This window comes from Microtus ochrogaster, chromosome 18 (assembly GCF_000317375.1).
Source record: "Microtus ochrogaster isolate Prairie Vole_2 chromosome 18, MicOch1.0, whole genome shotgun sequence".
NCBI lineage: Eukaryota > Metazoa > Chordata > Mammalia > Rodentia > Cricetidae > Microtus > Microtus ochrogaster.
Window position 1 is genome coordinate 50,485,074 of NC_022020.1, and position 7,752 is coordinate 50,492,825.

Sequence of the window (7,752 nt, forward strand, 5' to 3'; positions counted from 1 at the left end):
TGTAGACCAGGCTGGTCTCGAACTCACAGAGATCCGCCTGCCTCTGCCTCTCGAGTGCTGGGACTAAAGGCGTGCGCCACCACCGCCCGGCTGACTCTGCTTATTTTTAACACATCCGCTGGTTGTGGCTCCATGGATTTTGGCAACTCTGAATCAGAAATATTTGGGGAAAAAAATGATGTTGGTGTCGATCATGTAGAGTGTTTTATCCTCACCTGATATTATTTCTTAAACAGTACAGTACAACAGTGATTATATAATGTTTAGGCTAAATGTTAAGAGAGATATAAATGTGATTTAAACTATATGGGAAAATATGCATTGGTTATTTGCAAACACCACAGCATAAAATTTTATATAAGTAACATGAGTATCTGAGATTTGGGGTCCTTGGGAGGAACTGGAACAATTCTCTACAGATGCAGAGGGAAGGCCTTTCTTGGTTTTGTTTTTGTGCTTTTAGTTCCTAACTAGGATAATCTAAAACCATATTCTGTTTTTTGAACTGAGATTCCTTACACATGTAATTGACGTGCAGGGATGGGGTGACGGGGGTGATGCTGGCGATTGCTGTTTTCTTACTGATGCCCTGGCTGAGTGGCAGTGTGAGCCTTCTGTGTGCATTAGTGCTTGCGTTTCCCATACTGCTCTTGATATTCCCTGGCCTTTTTGGCCACTTAGGCTCTCCCTAGGGTGTGGCAGTGTGTTATGAGCAGGGGACAGAATAATGGTGAAACAGCTTGAACAGATTTGAGCCAGACTTTGGAGCACAGTGCTCCTGAGCTTTGACCCAGTTGAGACCTGGAAGTGTTCAAGCCTAGCTTTCTCATTTATTGTTGAGGTGGTTTGACAGTGTGCACAGAAAGCCCACTAACACCACCAGGCCGGCAGTTTTAGAAGTATAAGTAGACAACCTTTTATCCCTTCTCTAAGGCTCTTTTTATTTTGTGTTGGAATGCTTTCGAGGGCAGGTGGCTGCCAAGGAGTCATGTCATCAGGTTCCTGCTGGTGTTTTAGCCCTATGGCCATCTTTTGTCTGTACCTCTGCCTGGCAGGAGACCCTGCATGCTGAGGCCTCTTCCCGTGTCACTCTCTGTCTTCCCACACCCACCCAGAGAAAGCATCTCCTGCCTGTCAGTGATGTCGCCCCCCTGTTGTCTAACTGACTAGATGTCACACACCACTGAATGCTGCCTATTAAAGATAATAAGTTTATAGACTGAAACGTAGAACTGAAGCAAATGTTGGAGGGTTGTTTACAGACCTTTCCTTCTTTCCTTCTAGCTCTCTGGATGTGTCCCAGAGAGGCTTGAGTGTCTGCAAACCTGTCCCCTCCCGGCACTGACAGTAGCCTGTGCTGTGGGGGATGAGTGAGAGGCGCACACTCCACCCAAATGGTTTTTTCCTTTGACTGTGAACTCAAACTTCAGGGTTGGCCTCCTGCCTTATGCACCGGCAGAGAGGAACCTGTCCTGGAGGTGGGGACAGGAAAAGCCCGTGTTTCCCCTCTTCCTTTCCAGGGCAACCCTGTCGCTGGTTCCAGGAATCCCCACTCCTGCTAACCTGAAATCACACCCTTTCCATGAATCCTGGAATACTAAAATTCCATCCCTATCAAAACACCACCTTATATCCTGCCCCCTCCCATTCAGCTCAGATGACCTTTAGAAAACTATTTTTAATTGTGCGTAGGTGTCCGCGTGCCATGCTGTGCATGCAGAAGCCGGAGGACACCTTGGTAGAGCTGGCTCTCTCCTTTCACCTTTAAGTGAGTTTGGAGGCCTGTGCAGGGCCTTTCTGCTTCTGCTACCCTTTTTCCTTTCTTAACCCCTTAACTGCCACAGACAACACAGTGGCTTTTCAGCGTCTGTTCCCGATTATCTGGAGGCTTCTAATAGTTCCTTCACTTATTAGTATTATTATTTCACATATTAGCATTATTATTTTACTTATTATTGAGTTAAGTTATTCAGCAGAGGCATCTTAACACAGGGCGCTGTCCCTTCCTTCCAGGAGATCTCTGCTCTTAGAAGTGGGATTTAGAAAGTCCTCTTGCCTTTGGGGTTTTCTTGTCCCTTTTTTCCTTTTTTGGTCTTGTTTTAACCTAACTCCTTTGTATAAAAAAACAAAAAAATTAGCCATGGACTGGAGAGAAGATGCCGAGGGCCAGGTTGAATTTCCAGAACCTACACAGTGGCTCACAACTGTCCACAACCCCATTTCCAAGGTCTCCAGCACCCTCTTCTGAATTCTTCAGGCACCAGGCCTATGTGTGGTATACACACACACACACACATATATATACACACATGCACACACACACAAATGCAATACATACATGAATATCTATACACATATGTTCATACACATATACATGCGTGCACACATGCCCATACATAGGTATACACATGCACATATGCACCCACACACAGGCAAAACACTCAATTACATAAAACTAAATAAGTAGGTTTTAAAAGACATTTTTTTTAAAAAAACTGAATTTGCAGTCCTGTTTCTTAGTTTGTCAGTAAGATCTGGTTAAAATCGGAGTCAGAATTTTAGAGGAACTCAGGAAATTTCAGTCCTAAATTCTTCCAATCTGTATGAAAACAGGGACTTTTCTTAGAGAGTAGATAAATAGGAAGATGCAAGTTAGAAAGACAAAGAGTGTCGCCTGATGGATCAGTGCCAGGAAGGGACCCAGAAACGGAGGGCCCCTCCATTCTAGACCAGTAAATGAGAATGCCCCACCACCTTTCTCCCCTCCTCTCCCCTCTCCTCTCCTCTTCTCTGAACATGAAGGACGCCGTGGTTGGTCCAGGCTGGGGCAGGTTGGCATCTTGTTCTGGGCTCCTACTCTTGCCATCAGAGCGACAGGGCCCTGGACTGGAGACTCCAATCTGTACTGGCACCAGCAGCAGCCTGAGGAGTTCTTTTCAGAACCTGTGTGCCCATGGAGGTCAGAGGATAGCTGTTCTCTTATTTAGTACAGGTCTTGGGTATTGAGTTACCATTAGCCTTGATGGTAGGCCCCCCTCTGAGCTGTCTCCTGCCCCTGGAGTCGGAATCTGTTAGGAAGACATTTTAACAAAGAGTTAAACCTGAGGATTAGCAGAAAGAGGCAGTCAGGGGAAGTGACTAGGCTCAAAGGGTTTCCAAGACTCTTTCCCCCACTTCTGTATTTTGGGGTCATAAAGTGGCTCCTGGGATGCCTTGGGTAGAATAACAGTCTGATGAAACTTTGGGTACAAGGGTTGCACAACGAGGGAAAGATATGTCCTTTACCATGGGGTTTCCTGTGAGAGTATCTGAAAATTGCAGGTTTTCAGCTGGGCAGGGATTAAAGCATCATTGGTCACCTGTGCTTAGGCTATAGCCATGGACCATGGCTTTGATAGCATTCTTCCCCTGAAGTATCTCTGTACAGCAGCATTGTCATGTCTTGTGTAGATGACCTCCAAAGCAAATATTGTTAATGTACTGAAATTCTTGACTCTTCAACCAGACTCTGGGGTGAAGGGGCCTTTTCCTTTCCGGGGTTCCCCTATTTCCTCCCCCCTTTTAATTTACTTCTTTGCTGTTTTCTGTTTGCTCTGTGGTTTTAATACTTTGTCTCATGACTTTGTATTTCCCCGATGGCCTTCATTCTCTTTCCTCCTGACCTTAACACATCTTTCAAAACCATGGCATGTCCATGAAGCAGATAGCTGTACCCCGCAGTGGAAGGCTGGAGTCCAGGGAGAGCCCTCAGTGGTCAGTCAGAGGAAACTCTGAGGTGTTGTTAGACCTTGGTCATAAGCACAAGTGCAGGTTTTGCAATATGTTCCCTTCCATCCACTGTGTCCTTCAGAGCCCTGGGCCAGCAAGCGTCCTCCCCTCGCCCCCAGCCTGTCTCCTCACTGTTCTCTAACCCAGGTCTCACCAGATCCCAGTCTCTCAGGCAGAAGTTCGGGTAGGAGTTGGAACTCTCACTGTGGAAAGAGAACAGTGGAAGTTCCTTGACCCAAGACCTGACAGGGAGTGATGGTGTGGAAGGCCAGGGAGACTGCATGGCATATTTGTCATACATGGTAACTTCGGGGTCCTTGTGGAGACAGTACTTCCCCGTCTTTGTCTTTCTGACCTGGTGGTGTCAGCTGCCAAAGGCTCTAAGACCTGGTGTTGGTAGAGCTGCCCTGTGGCGGCCTAGTGTTCCCTCAGCGGGAATTCACCAGTGCTTTCTTGAGAGGCCTGTGCCGAGATGCCCTTCTCCCTTTTGGTTCCCTGGGCCACAGTCCAGCACTCAGGATGCAAGATTGTTTTTCATCTCCACTGTGGCCAAGTCCAGGGCTATTAAAGGGATCCTTTGTTCAGAGCAGATCGGCCGTCTGAGCACTGGGGCTGGCTGCCCATGTGGAGAATGGATGAGGTAGAGGTGGGGGTTTCCCTGCCAGCCTCACCTGGTGGTCAGAAAGGGACAGCCACATAGTTCTCCACCTGAAATTGGAACAGTTCTGTCTGAAATCAGCACTGTATAGAATGGGGATGTCAAGGCATAAGGGGCCAATGGAGTCTTTTGTCACCTGGGTCACAGGCATCCAGTCTTGATTTTCTCAACAATGACAGAAATGTTAGGTGATTCTGTTTTCTCCCCTCCAAGTTCATTGTTTGTTTGAGACAGTCTTGCTCTGTCCAATTGACAAGGCTAGCCAGCCGTAAGCTCTTGTTGGTCATGCCTCTGCCTCCCGTGGGCTGGGCTCCCATGCCTGGCTCTGAAACAGTGCAGGGCGAAAGATAATCTAACCCTTAGGAAAATGAGAGGCCAAGGGAACACTGAAGCGCTGTCAACCGCAGGGTCACGGTGAAGCCTGGCTGCTTCTGAGGCTCTTTGTTCCAGCAGCCTCCCCAGGCTCGCAACTCTGCCTTGACCTCACGCAACTTTGGCTGGTACATTTGTATGTGTGTGTGTATGTATGCCCTGTGTGTATGTGTGTGTGTACCCAAGTGTGTACGCCTTTGTGTGTGTGTACCCGAGTGTGTATGCCTGTGTGTGTATGTATGCCCGTGTGTGTACGTGTGTGTACCCGAGCGTGTATGCCCATGTGTGTGTATACCCAAGTGTGTACGTCTGTGTGCCTTTGTTTCCTTGTGTTCAGTTCACGTTGGCTTTTTTTTTTTTTTTTTTTGAAACAGGGCCTCTCTCTGGCCTGGACCTCACTGATTAGGCTAGTCTAGTAGGCCAGGAAGCCTTAGGGATCCAGCTGTGTCCACCTCCCCAGCACTGGGATCACAAGTATGTACCCTCACGCTTGGCGTTTTGGACATGTGTTCTGGGAATTGACCTCAAGTCCTCGTGCGTGTGTGGCAATCACTTTACTGACTAAGTTTTCCCCACAGTTCCTTGGCTGTCAGCTTTGTTAGCTTCACCTCTCATGGCCAGGACTGAACTTTCTTTTTCCCCTTGCAGAGCTTGCTGCAGCCTCTAGTGTCCCTGAGAAATAACTTAATTAAAGTCTGTGCGAACGGGGCCCACTCCTTCTCTGCTTCCCGAACCCTTCTACTGTGACTGGAAACTCATATTCTAAATGCGCCCTGAAGTTGTTGCTTCTTGTATTGGCCTCTGCTTTTCACCTTGCCTGGATTCTGTTTCCATCCTGTGTGGCAGCTGCTCCCTTGTTTCTTTCTCCTTGGCCTGTTCCGGTGGCAGCAAGCCTCTAGAGGTCCCTTCCCTGAGGTGACCCATAGCTCAAGGAGGCGGAGCCGCTATTGTCCCTAGTCTACAGTGAGTCCCTGCGGCTCCTCTTCCTCCGGCTCTCACCTTGTGTTTAGACACCGCAGCCTTGCTCCATCACTGTCGCAGGCCCGGGCTGGGATGTTACCGGAGTCAGTATACTGACTTGAACTCCTTAAGGACGGTGTGATTGGAGTGTCCAGCGGCCCGGGGCTGCCAGCCCAGGCATGGGTGTTTTCTTCCTCCTAGAGGTGCCGTGGGGTCCTTATCCTTCTCCCTTGGGCATTCAGGGGAAGTTCCTGTTCTGATTTTCACAGGGGCTCCGGGGACGTAGCAGAGGATGCTCACTAGAAGTCACATGCCAAGTTAGTGTGGAGAGAGGAAGCTAAGGGAAGCAGGCTCAGGGCTGGCAGGCAAGGAATGCTGGGCTAGTAGGAAAGCGGGCATTTGATGCTGATATTCGTACACATACCTCACGGACGGATTCAGTCATGTCACAGTAGATCCCAGACGTTTCTCTTTGGATAAACAAGGCCACATTGGGCCTAGGCCTGAGGGTCAAGGCCCTTACACCAACCCCTTAGCATTAGGAGTCAGGAAAGAGACAAGGACGTGAGAGATGGCTGAGGGGAGCCCACAGGTGCTAGGGGTCGCCTCGGCCTTTATCCCGCTCACATGGAGCCAGTGAGCTAGGCGTTGCTCAAGAATCAAGGGTGCCACTGAAGCAGCAGCCGGAACTCAGTCAGCAGCTGCAGGTGGGATCAGCAGGCTTCTCCCTTTACCCAGGGAGTCCTCGTGGATACTCTCCAATGGGGCAGGCACAGGTCCTGCCGTCGGAACCACAGTGAAGTGTGCAGTCAGGGTAGGTGAGGCAGGAGGGCAGTGAGTCACGGTATCTCATGCTTATTGCACACATGGCCTGTGAGGACACAGGCCCCACACAGATGACACAACAGGCTGTGGATGTCCTCATGCCAACAGAGGCCTTTTGTGATGGCAGGGACTATGGAAGGTACCACCTTGAGCTAAAAATGAAGCTTCAACTTCTAGCCTAAGTCAGTAAGTACCTGGGCCTCAGTTTGAGTCTTGGCGTACAGTTATCAGAGTCCAAGACTTTGGCATTGTGGATATAAATACCTTACACAGCATGAAGTGGCCATGTAGACAGGTTGATCCTTTGCAGCTGACGCCTTTGGGGCACTTAGACGAACAAGGATCTTGGTTAGGTGTTAGCATTTGTGACCTGGGTCACCTTGGCCTATGTGTTCTTCAGATCCTTGTTCAGGCTTCTTGACAAAGGGTACAATCTGAAGAATTGGTGGAGGGGGGAATCTCTCCTGTTAAGACATTAATGTCTGTGCTGGAGGTTTGCTTCTGTGTGGTGTGGCTCTTTGCACTGTCCGTACACACACTAACGAACACTGCATAAGTGCCTGGGCTGAAGGTTTGAACTGTTTACACACAGTGTGCATTGTTGGTTTTCTCTGTTGTAGGAACTTAGGCAAGCAAGAGCCAGTCAGTCACGGGTGGAATGCTGCTCTTGAGGGGTGAACGTTCAGGCATGGGCTGGGTCCTCAGAGCAGGTAACCAGTGGAGATCTCGCACACTGAGGAGTATGATCAAACTACTTACTGTCCGTGGAAATCCGTGGTAGCTGGCAGGCACTCTTTGAATTGGGACTGTTAGATTTAGTATAGATGTGCTTTTCTAGGATGATCTGGAAGTTTCCTCTTAAACTTAGAACACCTGTTCTTTCTCAGCTAAGCTTGAGGCTCTAGGCGTCGGATCTTTTGTCATAGGTGTAAGCAAGAACCGAATAAGGTCAAGTTTTCTATAACTCTCCCAGCTTCTCCTTCTTGGGGTCTTCTTGATCTGAAGTTTCAGGAGAAGAATCGGAGACAGTACAGTTACTCTTTAAAATGAAAACAGACTAGCTCTGGGAGTCATGTTTTCTTATGGAACTTTGAAATATTTTTGTTTCTGAAAGGTCAGAGTGTGTGGGGAGCCCTTAAAAGACTGGGTCACTGCCATGTGTGGGGAGC

General features: G+C 48.7%; 1 protein-coding gene across 1 annotated transcript in view; it reads left to right on the forward strand.

The window, feature by feature from the left end:
* Positions 1-7,752, forward strand: part of Nedd4l (neural precursor cell expressed, developmentally down-regulated 4-like, E3 ubiquitin protein ligase) — a 322,283-nt gene that overhangs the window by 103,824 nt on the left and 210,707 nt on the right. The gene's annotated exons all lie outside the window — the stretch shown is intronic.